The sequence below is a fragment of the Thermobia domestica genome, chromosome 10, assembly GCF_964235325.1.
Source record: "Thermobia domestica chromosome 10, izTheDome1.hap1.1, whole genome shotgun sequence".
Classification (NCBI taxonomy): domain Eukaryota; kingdom Metazoa; phylum Arthropoda; class Insecta; order Zygentoma; family Lepismatidae; genus Thermobia; species Thermobia domestica.
The window spans coordinates 14562818-14579745 of record NC_137463.1 but is presented as its reverse complement, the minus strand read 5'-3'; the positions used below and the strand labels follow the sequence as shown (position 1 = coordinate 14579745).

At 34.0% G+C, this 16928-nt stretch overlaps 1 long non-coding RNA gene across 1 annotated transcript in view; it reads right to left on the bottom strand.

Moving 5' to 3' along the window:
* Positions 1-3685: 3685 nt before the first annotated feature.
* The window catches only part of LOC145661945 (uncharacterized), a 102243-nt gene continuing 89000 nt past the window's right edge, over positions 3686-16928 (bottom strand). The window contains exon 3 of the long non-coding RNA XR_014126915.1: positions 3686-3871. This is a non-coding gene — a long non-coding RNA (uncharacterized LOC145661945). The remainder of the gene's footprint in view (positions 3872-16928) is intronic.

The window sequence follows — 16928 nt, the reverse complement described above, 5'->3', positions numbered from 1 at the left end:
TATTGAAATGTGGACAATGTGTGTGTTGATATCAACATGTAGCTAATGGACAAATATCAACATGTCGCACTACTGTTGGGACACCATCCCACTTGCGAAAACTAGGAAAATAACGTTGTACATTCTGCTATTACATCTGGTGCGTCTTTTGGTAGAACGTAACTATAACAAGATTGTATCAATGCCCCTCTTTGTTTGGGACATTGTCCCACAGTCGACACATATGAAAAGAAATCTCTTAATGCATGGTTCAAATTCTGATACAGCGTGAAAATAACAAACTTGTATCATGTCCCACGTCTTCTGAGACATATGACGTACTCGAAATATAGGAAAATACCTCCAGAAATTCGTATCTTACACACAGTTCACATGCCAAGACAAAGACGAAAATGAACCGATTTGGCACATTTAACACTACAGCTGGAACACCATACATATGTAAAATAAAACGACATGAGAAATAGGAAGAAACGTCTTAAGGCTCTGATTGTTTACAACTGTGCAGTAGGAGTAACAAAATAAAATACACAAGTACGTCGGGAGGCTGTACAAGAGGGCTTGCCAAACAAAGTGGGTACTCCTCAAAGAAATGAATACAGACAAAGTGAGGCTTCTTCGAACCTCAGGGCTAGAGCGCTCGCTTTTGCTCGCGTGGTCGCAGTTTCCAATCCTACTGGGAGCCCACGGCCTCAAATTCAAGACCCGAGTAGTTATTTTCCTATTTTTCGCACGTGGGACGATGCCCCAGCAGTAGTGGGACATGTTGACATTTATTCATTAGCTACATGTTGATATCAACACACACATTGGCCACATTTCAATATCGATCATGCGATCCCACTAGTGGCATTCCTTTAGTTTAACCAGTTTCTTACTGAGTCCATTGCAGAATTTGAACTTGGCCTCAGTTGTTACATCCTTATTGGTATGCAACCTTGCACATCATATTGCATCGGTTTGAAGGAATATTATTGGTGAATTGCCAATGGATTTCATGTTTTTGACGCTAATCCTTACATTTCCGACGCTTTGAACTCACGTTTACTGAGTATGAGTACATTTCTGGGCATTTTTCGTTAAGTCTTTCCACACATGTGAATCACCCTGCTTCATCTGTTATGCTCTACCGACACTACAGATGTCTTTCTAGAGCATTTGAGTACAAATTCGCTACAATTAATACTCAGAACGTCACTGTTGGCCAGCATCCGTAACTGGCGATTATGCAACCACACACAACGGGCATGAAGGTGTCCGCCATTTCGTATTTGTTCCAGATATCGACTTAAGACAAACTAATTATTGTTACCTGGTAGAAAGCCTATCAATTCATATCCATTTAGACCAAGTTTCATTTGGCAGATTATCCGGGACTCCCTACGTTCCTTTGGGGAATCCCTTGCGCGTGCACGGCAGGATTGTGAAACATGCAAAATTCAATAGAGCAGGTATGACTTCTTCAGTGAATTTTTTATCCGCCCTCTTTATGTTGGATAGTTTCCGAACTATTGGCGTCCGAAAGTCATTTTCCCACGCTTTCGGCACCTTGTAATCTAAAACTATGTCCGATAGCAGAAAATTGAAGAGAACTTTTTTTCTTGTCTCAGTGGCAGGAGTCACCTCCCAAGAGTTGTAACACATATTTTGCAACACCCGATATAAGATCAGTCTATTTTGCCTTTTTTTCAGAGTACCTTAGAATATGGAATATTGTTTTGGGGGAGTAGTAACTACATAAATGAGGTTCTGTTACTACAAAAAAAAGGTATGACTGTTGTAAATTATGACTGTTGTAAATTTGTATATATATATAAAGTTTTAGTTTATGTAAAACAAAACATGTCAGATGTGAAACGTAGACAGGATATTCATTCATACAACACAAGATATGCTACACAAGTTGATGTATCATACAGCAGGCTAACAAAAATTAAAAATAGGTATGCAATACAGGGTACAAAATTTATGAATAGGGTACCAATAGACATCCAAAAGTTACCGCTCACTCAGTTTAAAAGTAAACTGTATGATTGGTTAATTACTGTACCATATTATAATATTAAGGAATTTGAAGAAGATAAGAGTATATTGAAATAGGGATTTTAAAAAAATAGTTGTAAAACTGCATTTGACGTTGTCTATTGTCTGTATACAGACTTAACGACAATAAAAAATATTCTATTCTATTCTATTCTACTTTATTCAAAATAAGCATTTTACATTTTGAAGTACACAATAATATCAACAGATGGAATTTTGAAACTAGAAGCGCTCGAAATACTGTAAGGAGAAATTTTCAGAGAACATTATACAGAAAATGAACGGTCTTACTTTATACTTTAATTTACTTCCAATAACTATCGCATGAAAAGAATCCTATTCACAGAAAACATTTGTATCAACATTTTTGGAAAGAAATGCAGCCAAGTCTTTAACTCAAAAGACCCACACCATATTTACGAGGAGTGATTCACAAAATAAAGTTACATACACTTTTCACTGCGGGCTTTGTATTATTTCAAACAACCAATAGATCAGGGGCGGATCCAGGGGGGGCAATCGCCCCCCCCCCCCAGAAGAGGAAACTTTCTTATTTTTTATATATAAATAAAACCCATACCAAAGTTTGGAGCCATGAAGAGTAGCAGTATGACAACCCACCGCCCCCCCCCCAGAAGTCGGTCCTGGATCCGCCCCTGCAATAGATAGGCCTAGTACATACATTAGGTTAATTTTCGACATAGCCTTCATAACGGTTAAGGCACTAGTCGCATCGTACGATGAGTTTGAAGATTCCCCCCTGGTAATAAAAATTAAAAAAAAAAAAAAAAAACTGTACTTGTATGTTCAATCACGTCGTCACTAAGTGTTTTGCCTCCTCGTCTGAAGCGATGCGACGGCCTCTTAGGTGCTCCTTCACGTGTGGGAACAGGTGAAAGTCGCTTGGAGCGAGGTCAGGGCTGTAGGGAGAGTGGTCGATGATGTCTTAGCGAAACTCCTGCAACAGCGTGGTGGTCTTCTGGGCTGTATGCGGGTGCGTGTTGTCATTTTCAACACTATTCTGCAACATGCTGAGTGCTGACAAGGCATTACAGTCTCTCCGTAAACATCTACCATCTGCTGATGAATTTCAGCTGCGATTACATATTTCGACCACAGAAATCGAAAAATTCAGCGGACTTCATCGCGACAGTTTTCCAAACGAGTCGCCATTTGTAAACTAGCGCCGTAGGTGGCGGATGGCTGAAACTCTGCACAGTTGCCAACTCTATATATTAAGATTAACGCACACTCCTCCTAACAGACGAAACTTCAGAAATGTTGGTGTTTTTAACCTTAGTAACCAATCCTTCCTCGTATATCCTCACCCTCAAGGAAACGGATGATTTAGTCAAGTATGAAACGAATGACAAATGGAAGTAATGATTTGAAACATTAATAGGTGAAACGAAGACAATGAAGAGCCATTTTACAATGAGAGAGCAAAAAAGAAAGCTAAAAACATTAACTTTTGTTAGTAAACTTTTTGATTATATGATCCCATTATTGTCTAAATTACCCTTATTTAATTTTGCGTTGCATTCTTTGTCCGTATATAATACAATTGAAACACATTTCTTTCCGCAACTAAAGGAACCTTATTTTTTTACACCCTTGATTACATGTAATGAACCTACCTCCATTACAACTTTGATGGATTGTTGTCCATGGAAAGTTACGAAATATAACGGAAGCTGTTCAAATTTGTCAGCCCAATAATCATACTTCTCCAAATGATCTTCCAGCGGAAAGCCTGCCATTTGTTGGAGCATAGTGCGGCCTAACCTGGCATTTCGTATTTCAAAACTACCCCACAGTGTTGACCTGTCTTTCAGGAAAAAGAAATAACGAATATATTAGCAATTTAACAGACTGTGCTTCATTTATCGTTAAAGAAAAAATAATCTCTATATATTGTCAACGATCACCTCCATGTTCTCTCAGGACTAATACTGGTAATAATTAATCATCTGCAAATATTTTAAGGAAAACTTATTTATCTTCAACAGACAGCAATTACTGAGTATTTAACACGATTCTATTTTTGAATCAAAAGATCCAAAATATTTCAATCAAAAATTTTCTTGTACGCCTCATATCTGAAGAGTTACGTACGGTGTAGCCAAACCAAACTACCACTTAACTCAGTATGATATGCTTATTCCGTAGAACCAGATTTAGGAGCCGTTCCAAACTTTTGTGGCCCCTGATCCAAAAACTAATTATTGCCCAAGATCGCAATCTTTTGATGTACTTTTCCGGATCATTCCTAAAATTCTTGTTCATTCACATATTAGTTCCTTTGCTAATACCTGTAAGTGTATCTTCCTGTTATACTTGAGAAACGGGCTCTCCCGTGGCTATTTGGTAGGAGACCCTGGTTAGATTCAAGAAAAGCTCATATGGTTTGGATTCCACGTTAAGGTGTGGGTCCATGTCTCATATAAACCTTGCTGCTGAAAAAGACAATGAACCAACCACCGTGAAGTTTTAGCCAGAATACTGAACTTTCTTACTGTGAAAAAAAAATATCCGATATCTTTCTTAGTTAAGAAATTATTAACCTTGAATCTCAAGCGAGCGTCGGGAGTAGGAAGGTTAAAAATTATTCCATTTATAGAAATTCACTCCCTAGTGGGTAAAGGGACATGTACTCGCATGTCCAAAATTATTGTCGCATGTCTATAAATATGTTGTTGTAAGAATATAATTTGATAATGAATTCGCCCGGTATTTCTTATAATGTTAGTATGTGTATAATTGGCAAAGAATGTATGTGACAAATTTCATGTCAAAAGAGCAATAAATAACAACAATAAAACGAAAACAATACTTTATTGTCGATTTAGCAACATTTTGTTTGACTCATTCTAATTCTGATATATATAATTCTTTTCCTATGAAATTTACCTCAAATATACATTTCCTAATTATACGCATAGTATCAGTATTAAAAGTATCCTGCAAAATCATTATCAAATTATATTCTTACAAGAAGACAGTTATAGATATGCGACAATCATTTTGGACATGAGTGTACATACATATTGAAGGAGTGGAAAGGAAACTCATACTCATATTAGAATGTTGTGTTGTGTGAACAGCGCGAGAAAGCTAGTAATATATTAAGAAAGACAGTAACATATAAACGTTGAATAGTTTTTCTCAGCTGTAACAACAAATACCTATTTAAGGATTATCAATATGTGAATAACAATGGAATCATGTAAAATATGCACTTATTATCATTCGACGAAGAGGAACGAGGTTTCCTTGAAATACTGTACATCCAATGTCCACAGAATACATGGAAGTGGATGTTAAAATTATGAATAATTCCCTTTCCGTCTTTTACCCTCCCGTTACCAAGCGGGGTATTCTGACTACCTCAAGTTGATTTTTCCTATAATAATTTTATCTGAAGAGCTACATATTTATGGTTTCATGGCTTTGTCCTGAAATGATTGAAATTGTATTTACACTCGTTTTCATTGATATATATATCCCCTCAAATCCGAACTAATTGGGGCTGAAGCCTGTTCGGATTTCGGGGGAGTTCGGATTACCCGGGAAATAATATTACGTACTTATTTCGTCACTGAATTGGCGGTAAAACAACGACTGAGATTAGACAGGGTGACCCAGTGGTCGAAAGGGCAGTGACCTTGACTGGCGGGTGTACACTCATGTCCAAAATGATTGTCGCATATCTATAACTGTCTTCTTGTAAGAATATAATTAGATAATGATTTTGAATAAGCATTAAGTCTAAAAATGTTAAAACCTTAAAAAAAACTAAATTTGTGTGATTAAATCTATTTTTTTCATTTTCCAGCTGTAGTTATTTTTTTATTTCTTTTTTTTCTCCTGAGAGCGTGTTCGGATTTGCCAGGTTTTCGGACTTCCGAGGTTCGGATTTGAGGTGTTGTACTGTATATATAATGAAAGTTTTATGAAATATTTCTCTCATTCATCTTCATTATTTATCTTTTCCACTGTTGAGTTTTACTATACATCCATTGTTTAGCTCAACATATATTGTTCACTATTGAGCTGAAATTATACATGAGTTAAGATTTCAACTGCGAGTAAGGATGTCCAGAGGACTATCTAGAGTGGGGATCAGGGTGCGAAATCATCTCATTCAAAGAGAGGGAGAAGTACTTTTAAGCATAATACCTGTACACAAAATCGTAACCTATCAGAAAGGAAAAGAGCTAACCTAAGCTTACCAGTTTGTCGCAAAACACACTCATTTCCAATTATGCTATTCCGTATTGAATAAAGCTTGAACAATGCAAGGAAAGTGTACTCTGAACTAAAACGTTGTGCTTTATTTTATTTACCTTCAATGTGTTCTACAAGCTTGCATTTATAAGCCATCAAAAATAGAAATAAGGGTATTGTTCTAACTGGTGACCTACCAAGCTAGGTTATTATTTAGTGTTACACCTAAAAATGATCGGCCATTTAAGTATTTAATTTTATTTTTGTTCAAATATAAATCCGTGTATATTGGCTCATGTCCTTTATTAATATAACCACAAGTTAAAACAATACTGGTTAGGTTAGAATTCAGTAGGTTACCAGTTAGAACAATACTGAAATGAGAAACTGTATAAGAAATAAGAATTACAGCTATCCGTTGAATCTGACAAACACGAGACTACCGATAACCTGCTAGTACTCTTTATAGAAACAAATTATGTTCATACTCATCTTCATTGTTTTGTATAGTGGTGTATTTACTGTCTGCCATATGGTGCAACTCAACCTAAGACTGTACCACACTTAATGCATTCCACAAATGCAAGGGTGGTCCACACAATTTAAACTGTCATTAAGGGGGCAGACTACTAAATATTTTTGAAAAACTAATAATTTTTCTTTTGCCCGTTTTTCGTAAGTGGAAAGAGGTAATAAAATGTAACTTACCACAATCATAGATAATGTTATTCTACACCCGAAAATACGAATCGGAAGGGTTTTCAGTGTTGCCACCCATAGAAATTACAGTGTGACCAGAATTTGAATTACTCAAAATGGCAGCGACTGAAAAAATGAACTCAACGTGTCACATTTATCGCTATCACACTTTACTACAACCATAATTCGCAATAAAGCAAAAAAAAGATATTCTTTGGTTGGATTATTTAAAGTGCGAGTGACTTCAGCCGAAGCAGTACCTCTCAGCTGCACCTGTAAACCCCCACAAAAATAAACTATTTCGCCTCTTCCATTTAACATTACCCGTCTCTTTCAAACACTGATTGAATTATTCAGGTAGAAATAAAATTTTATTTTCAATTCAAGACTTTTAATAATTATTGAGACTTCTATATACAATTTTTCCAATCAAAACCTTTCGATGAAAATTAACTAAATATATCTCTTGAATTTAATAAATTAAGAAAATTATCACAGATAAAAAATATAGAAAATGGTCGTAACTCTGGATTGAAGCAAACTTAATATCATCAAATCTTTAATTACAATAGCTTCTTGAAAAACACTACAGACTGCTCTAGAAGGAATAAAGTATAATTTTTTGTGAGTCCAATTTTAATTCTTCCGTAATCTATAATTTTAATCACCCGGAAAATGAGATTGATGATTTGACTCTAATCGGTTTTAGTTTATTTTAATTTATATTTTACTTATTTCAACCAGACAGCAATCTATTACGTTTACTTTTATAATACTATTAACGCAATTGGGTAATGAGTAAGATGAAATTCTACCAAAACTTACTCTACCACTACTCTACTCAACCGTAACCAGTAATATTAAATACTCTGTAATACTCACCAGATTCAAATATCTAATATAAAAAAAAACATTCTTACGCCTTTATCCAGAGACTCCACATCACCACCATGGATTGGAATTTGACTTTCTCTACTTAAAAACCAACTGCCATACAAAAATGAATGAGTCCCAATTTTCCCCAACAGAATATTAATTGCAAAAATTCACGATTTAATTACAAGCTCATTCTAGAATCAGAAAGTTAATTGGATTTAAAAAAAATATATTTGAAACTTTAAGCTAGGAATTATAGCTACAATTCAGAGCTCTCCCTTTATAATTTACTTCAAACTTCCGGATTTTAATTACTGAATTTTACCGCAATAGAATATTATACACTTTAAATTCAGGTATTAATTCAAACCATTTTATAAAGATCAATTAATTCTTGAAATTATAAGTTTTATAACCTGCATTAGACTGAGTATTACTACAATAATTCATCACAATTTTATCAATTCTAAACAAAATTACTACTGTTTAAAGTTAAATTTATGATAGTCAAACAGGTTATCTACCGTAGTTAGTTAAGTGACAAAGCGACATAACTATCTGTTTTAACCGAATTTTACAAGCTAGTTTTAGTTTGGTCAAAGGGTCTGAACTCCCCTCCCAAGTACTCCAATTAGGCACAATTCTCCTACAAAAATTAAGTTACCAGCTAATTTTAGTGTATTTAACTCGCATATTAAACGGATATTCACTACTAAATTTTTATTCCTCTCTTTTTTTTTAAACCTACTAAAGTAGTAAGAACATTGAATCACAGCCCTTTTTTTTTTTTTTTTACTTTCAGTCACGAATTATTTAAGCTAGGAAACTAACCCATCTGATTTAAGCATATTAAAGACAATTAACCTCCGATTTAGTATCAAAATTAATATTATAGATTCCGTAATAGAAACTTTTTAACTCGTAAAGTCAAATCCCTTTAAACTCAATATCACACAATTCGCACTACAGGCACAAATGCAGCCGAGAAGACAACTTCACTTCTATGTTTTTCCATGCGTAATGACTCAGCCGTCGCTCGCTCGCATGAACGAAGCCTGGTAGGGAGGGAAGACTCCGCCCACCCACCAAGGCCAGATCAGCGCAACCGACAACTATGTCATCACGCGTATGCTTCATTGCTTCCAGAGCAGTTGTTTACAACACACCTTTACTTCGAAGAAACAACTCAGCAAAAGAAGCTATTTTCACAATCTTAAAAAGTAAAAAAAGAATAACATTTTTAAATTTTCATTTAAACGACCATTTCAACGTAACTTGAATGTCCTTAGATTTTTCATTATTTTCCATTTCTGTTATTTATTATTTTAAGTCCATGATTTATTGCAATTCATTTTCTTTTTTTTTTTTAACTTGGAACGTGCACACGTTACAAATCTCGAAGCCTCAGAAAATATAAAAATTCACATAAAAAATTTTTATATTCTATATTCCATTCTTTAAGTCCTTTTCCGGTGAGATTTCCACATCACAGATGTAATTCGCTGCAGCTTTTTTGTCCTGGAAATCTTCGCCATTCTTCACCATAACAAACATGGATCATGCCTCAATACCAACTTCTTACATTTTACCAATTTGGACAACTTTACTGTGATAAACCCTCTAGTGAAACCTGAAATATACAAAAGCTATCACATCTTATATAAAACAGCAATTCTTCCTGAAATGAAGAGTTCAATTTAGATTATCCATATACATAATTGAATTGCAAGAGTCCTTACATTAGAAACGATAATGTTACAATGACAATAAAAATGAAAATGTAAACTTATTCTAATATTTAACCTAACTTAACCTATCCCTAAACTAATTCTAATACTACCTTACCACTAAATCTTGCTAATTCAACTATCCTTCAATGATATGGTTTTGAAGTGTCCAAATTCAGTTTCATATTACAATTCAAATTAATTTAAGCAACTTATACATTCCTACGCTCCCAATATTTTTTAACATCTGTTACATGTGCTCTTTTCACATTTTGCTCATTTCCTACTTCTTCTAATAACACAGAGTTATAAGTCAAAAATTTAACTATAGTGAAAGGACCAATCCACGTATAACATAAACTTTTAGTTATTTTATCTTTTAGTGATGATTTTTCATGATTTTTTACCAAAACTTTATCTCCTAATTGTAAATTTACTTCCCTTCTTTGATTTTCAAATAATTTTTTTCTTTTTTCCCAATAATTTTTCATGTTAAACATGGCTCTTTTCCATAACTCTTCAGACTTTTCTCCTTGCAAATCAGCATTACAAATTTGCCATTTTATTTCCAACGGACTATTTAAAGATCTACCTAAATACAATTCTGAAGGGACTGATCTCATTCCCTCGTGCTGAGATAGATTCAAATTAAATTGCAACTCCTTTATAGCCGAACTCCACTTATTTTGCTGTTCTGCAAAGTAGGATTTAAGCCCGTATTTCAACGTTTTGATATATCTTTCAGCTACGTTTGCTTCAGGGTGATATGGGCTTAATTTAATATGTTTAGCCCCAACACTGAACAAAAATTTCCTAAAGTAATCAGAGGAGAATACAGAAGCGTTATCACTCGACAAACTTTCAATAAATCCAAATTTAGTAAAAAGATCATATAATTTATCACAAATATTCTTAGAAGATAAACGTCTCAGCTTTTCAAGCATACAAAAACGAGTTGCATTATCTACAACTATTAGTACATATGAGAAACCATCACTCAACGGCAAGGGCCCTATGATATCCACCATCCAATTAGCATTAGGTCTCTCAACTACCTGCGATCCTAATCTACCCATTTTCCTCTGATTTGAGGGTTTGGCCTTTTGACACTCTGGGCAGCTTTTAACATACTCTTTCACGTAGTCAACTAGCCCTTCCCATGTAAACTTTTTCATTATTTTATGCAAAGTTCTATAAATTCCCGAATGTCCACCTGTTAGATATTCAAGGTGATAATACTCCACTATGTTCTTCCTTAGATCTTTAGGGACAACAATTTTTAATTCATTTACCCTGGCCTTAGTTCTTTTTAACAAAAATCCCTTTTTTATTTCAAAATTCGGAATTTCTCTACCTTCTTCAATTTGATCTATTATATTCTTAAGTTCAGGATCCTTTCTTTGCAATTCTGCCAATGGTTCACTAATAAAGGGCAATTTCCATAAATTCACCATAACAAGATGTTCCTTATTTTCCCTATCACTAAGATCGCATTTAATTTCATAATTCATAACATCATAGGTCCTAGAAAGGAAATCAGCTATTTTATTATCAGTAGTTCTAATATGATGGATTTTAAAGCTAAACTGAGATAACTGTTCTATTAATGAGCCATATTTAAGAAGCCTTCTAGAATTATTAATAACCCAAGTAAGCGCTCTGTTATCAGTGTATATGTCAAATTCCTTAAATAAATAATGTTTAAACCTAACAATGGTTTTAACTAAACTCAAAAACTCTATTTCATAAATAGATCTGTGACGATCTGCTTCACTTAATTTCCGGGAATAAAACCCAACAGGTCTGATCTCTCCTGTCTCATCAACTTGTGACACTACCCCTCCAAGACCGACACTAGACCCATCTACATGGACTAAGAACCGCTTATTTATGTCTGGTGTTTTTAATATCACATGTTCACTAAACATTTTCTTAATTTCCTCAAAGGCCTTATTTTGCTCCTCACCCCATTCAAATTTTTTTGTTGTAGATCTCAGTTCAGAAATCGGAGCAATTAATTCTTGAAAACCTGGTATGAAACGAGCATAAAAATTTAACATTCCGCAATATTTTTGAACAGCCTTCCTAGTTTTGGGAGGTGGAAGTTTTTTAATAGCTTCAACTCTTTTAGGATCCATACAGACATTATCCTTATCAACTATAAACCCCAGATACTTAATTCTCTTTTTAAAAAAGAAAGACTTATCTGGAGAAATAGTAAGACCATTTTCCCTAAGTCTCTCCAACACCATTCGTATAGCTCTCTCATGCTCCTTACGAGTTTTATTTGCTATCAATATGTCATCAAAATAACAAAATACCCCATACTGTTCAAGATCTCCTAGCACCTCCTTCATGCATTTAGCTAAAATGCTTGAACCTATCTTAATACCAGCTGGTAATTTTTTATATTGATAAATACCTATAGGGGTCACTATAGTGGTTAGTTCTCTACTTTTCTCGTCCACCTGCAACTGGAAATAAGCCTTCTTTAAATCAAAGGAGCTTATAAAAGGGCATCCAGATAAATTACCTATGCACTCTTCCATATGTGGAGTCGGAAAAACATAGTCAGCCAACAAACTATTTAATTTTACATAATTCGCTACAAGCCTATATGAACCATCCTTGTTCTTAACTATAAAACAAGAACTCCCATAACTAGAATGATCACATTCAACTAAAACATCTTGTTCAACTAAATCCTTAATAACATCTTCAAAAATTTTTCTCTTTTCTCTAGGAATTGGAAACGGCTTATCATTAAAGTATTTCTGTTCTCTAAGATACAAATGACATTTATAATTTTTTAAGCATCCAACCCGATTATTAATCACATCTTTATACTCCTCCTTTATCGATCTAACAAAAGACTCCGAGTCAGGATCCAACCAATAATCATCATTTTCCATAACTTCCAAATTTTCTTCCTTTTTCTTCATTTCCTTGTTTTCAATACCTTCGGATTGAATTTCTTCACCTTGGATGACTATATCACTTGAACTATCCATCCCTAACTGTCTTTTCAAATTCTGAAACCTTCGTCCAAACTCTTCTTCAAATGACTCAGTCCAATTATTATCGGTTTCATTACACGGATCTTCACGCTTGATCTCATCTTTTCTATTACGGTCCCCAGTCTTACCACAAACTTCCGAAATATTGGAATTTAAATTTGAATTAAGTCCGCCACACTGATCAATAGAATTATGAGTTTGTTCTGTTAAAATATATTCATTAATTCCCGATGAGTATTGCTCTTCCTCTTCCCAAAAAATATCGCACTGCAAACCAACCTCCCTAGTTTCAGCTAACAAATTACACTGTACTGCTGCATCAATCAGTTCAGGACTGCCATGAACATAAACTGCCTGTTTAGATGGTAAGTTTTTAAAGTCTGACACAAGCGGCGATGTCCCAGATATTCCTTCACACCCAGTACCTTTATTAGATAACGAGGTATCGTGATTATCAATCAAATAAATCCACACCGGATTAACAACCTGTTCATTGCCTGATGACAACTCAACCTTAGATTTGTTAATAATTTCTCGCACCACCTCATTACTCCGCAAGGGAACATACCTCTTCAATTCAAGAAATCTCAGCATATGGTTACCAATGTCCAAGACAGCCTTCGAACGTTGTAAAAATGGAGTGCCTAAAATGATGTCACATGGTAGACCACTAACCACCACCAGATCAATTTCGAATTTAAGACCTCCCATTCGTAACGGCATAGTAACATCCATAGGTTGGGATACACTTTGACCCATCATAGAATTAAATTTGACTGGTTCAATGTCTTTCCGCTTAATTATAAAGTTTCCTAATTTATTAACCAAGTCTGAGGACACCAAACACAAACTAGCTCCACTGTCGACACAAACAGCAACTAAATTACGTCCAATATCACCCAATACAAAAGCTGCTGAGGCATTCGAATCACTTGAAGGAATTTTCAAAGTCCGACCGCCGATTGAACCACTAACCGGATCTTTCGAAGATCGATAATAATTTCCACCATTACTAATACGCTTTTCATTACCATTATTATGTTTATCCAGTGTATTATTCACATACTTGAAGTCTTTATTTCCCCTTTCAGAAAAATATTTTTTCCCAACTGTATCATGCCTTCCAAAATTCTTACCATCATTACCAAAACATGTATTATTCTTTCCCTCATGCTTAACAGCATTAATATTATTACAATTGCTGGGATTATATTTAGATCTACCATTATATGTAGCCTTAGAATTTCTGGACATAGTGGGTTGAATATTAATAGCAGCAAAAGGTCTAGCATTTTTATTTTTAATAGCACTAAGCTCAGCAAATTCCTTTTTAGATGCCTTATACCGATCGAAATTATCAACTAATTGTCTCATTTCTTCAATTGATCTCGGCATCATGTATCCAAAACACTTGAACCTATACTCCGGGTTCATACCATGACATAAAATTTGAATAATGTCCGTTTCAGAATGTCCTACTTCTAAAACCTTAGCAGCATTAAACACTCTATCAATATAATCCAATATGCCTTCATTTGCTTGCATTATCTTATAAACTCGGGTATTCACCAAATGACTACGTAATATCATAGAAATAAACTTGAAAACCAGACGATGTCTTAATTCAATCCAAGACAGTTGACTACCAATGCCATTCATAATTTCTGTATATAAGCGACCAGTAGTTTTAACTGAAACAGAATATAGCAGCATTCTCAACGGAAAATTATAATGAAAAATGAGATCATTAATCGTTAATAAAAGTTCGAAAACTTGAAAACCATTTGAGCCGTCAATGACGCTGAAACGAGCCAGTCTTTTATCAACAATTTTACTTATTTGATTAAAAATGTACTTATCTATATACATATTCATTGATTCAGAAGAGTTTCCAACCCTAACATTATTTTGATAATCATTTACTTGATTACAATTTAAACATCTTAACTGAGATGTTTTCTTAGTGTCACCTAAATTTCCATATTTACCTTTAATATCATATTTTTTCTTCAAATTATTTTCCATCCCAGAATCAATTTCGTTCTGATGACCCAAAAGATTAGAATATGTTAAAGGGCTACCTCCTCTATTTCGAACACCTTCTTTATTACATGCCAAACAAGGACAAGTTTCGGCTTTTTCCCCTTTTATTTTCAAAGTTTCAGTTTGATTTAAATTTCCGGACCAAAATTCTAAGTACGGATTAACTGACCCCATATTATTCATATTTGGCATTCGATTCAAAAATTCCCTAGAACTATTACGTTGTTCCAGCTTACTAGCTTCAGTTTTCTCAAGTTTTACCTTATCACACACAAAAGAATCTGGCATCCTATTTCCTGACTTAGCAGCACTTACCACTCTACTAGGCTCTTTCAAGTCTATTCTAGATCTTAATTCTGTATCGCTAATTTTGGAATCAGATAAAGCACCCAATATTTCTTGAACATCTCTAGGTTCAATTTTATTTGGTCTTTGCTTAAGTTTTTCTACAAAGTTAGGTTGAACTGAATATTTACGATCCTCAGACGTACCATGACGAATAGTATTTAATTTTCCTAAAATTGCATCATTATTATCCTCATGAATCCTTAACTCCGAAAATTTCATACTTCTGAATTCACTTACATCAGTTGGCCTATTACTAGTTACGTCAGAAGTCGCTCCACTCGTTTGATCTCGTACAGTACTCGGATATACCAATTCATACGAAGTTTCCGCCATATTTCGCAAAAACCCTTCGCTTTCATTAAATTCTAAATGATTTAATGCGCTACTACTAGAACTTGATGATGATTCTACCCTATAAGCATTAATTCGTGCTATCACTTCATCGTCAGGTAATTGTCTTAAACGTGGATCATTAATATCTCTTATTTCAACCACCGAATATTCAGGAATATCTTCTAGACTCATATAAGCCGTACCTTCCGATAAATCTGAGTATGACATGTTGATCGCAAAAGGCAAATATAACAAACAAATATAGAAATTATACAAAATAAGGTTCATTGAAATATGACAACTTTAAGAAATCTACACCAGAACCACTACTATATGATCTACTCTCAAAAGTAAACAACCCACTACACATCCAAATTCTTATAATTCATCTAAACATTGCACAAATACACAAATTACAAATCATAAGTTTCCAAAAGGTTTGTGAAAATTCTTTATTAAACACAATTTATTCTTTCGATGTTGGATAGCATTAGCTGAATGGTGTCACTCAACAACAACCTTTAAATAATCCAATTGTATCTTAATACGATTACGATATTATGAAATCTGAATTTGGGCGCTGTTTTTTTTTTTTTTTTTTTTTGAGAATGCACGCACTCACTCAGGATCGTACGCTAATACTCCAAAACCATTCATTAAAGTTTTCCGCAAATTAAATCTAATTTCTTCACTTTCAGGATTTAAGTCAATTTCACACTGACTACTCAATTTATTACAGCTGTTCTGTGTAACTGAATAGCATTACTATTAACCTATTAGAATACTCAAATAATCAAAGTTGCATTTAAATAGCTTTAATAACACCTCAAACTCAAGTTCGAATGACATTGACCTAAACATGTATTAAATGCAACCTATAAACGATGTCAATCCTCATTTATACTAGTCAAATCCAAACATTATTTTAATTTTTCTCTCTAAGGACATCCAACATTACGAAACTATCAAAACTTAATTATTTTAATTACGTTACTTGAGAAATTTCAATTTACTAAATTCTTGAAAACAAATCTACTAATTTCAACCAGCATTTAATTCTCTAAACTCCCCGTCCAATTAATAATTCCTTCAACAAAAATATTAAGGGAGTGATTACGCATGGAAAAACTTTTTGTCACATTTATCGCTATCACACTTTACTACAACCATAATTCGCAATAAAGCAAAAAAAAGATATTCTTTGGTTGGATTATTTAAAGTGCGAGTGACTTCAGCCGAAGCAGTACCTCTCAGCTGCACCTGTAAACCCCCACAAAAATAAACTATTTCGCCTCTTCCATTTAACATTACCCGTCTCTTTCAAACACTGATTGAATTATTCAGGTAGAAATAAAATTTTATTTTCAATTCAAGACTTTTAATAATTATTGAGACTTCTATATACAATTTTTCCAATCAAAACCTTTCGATGAAAATTAACTAAATATATCTCTTGAATTTAATAAATTAAGAAAATTATCACAGATAAAAAATATAGAAAATGGTCGTAACTCTGGATTGAAGCAAACTTAATATCATCAAATCTTTAATTACAATAGCTTCTTGAAAAACACTACAGACTGCTCTAGAAGGAATAAAGTATAATTTTTTGTGA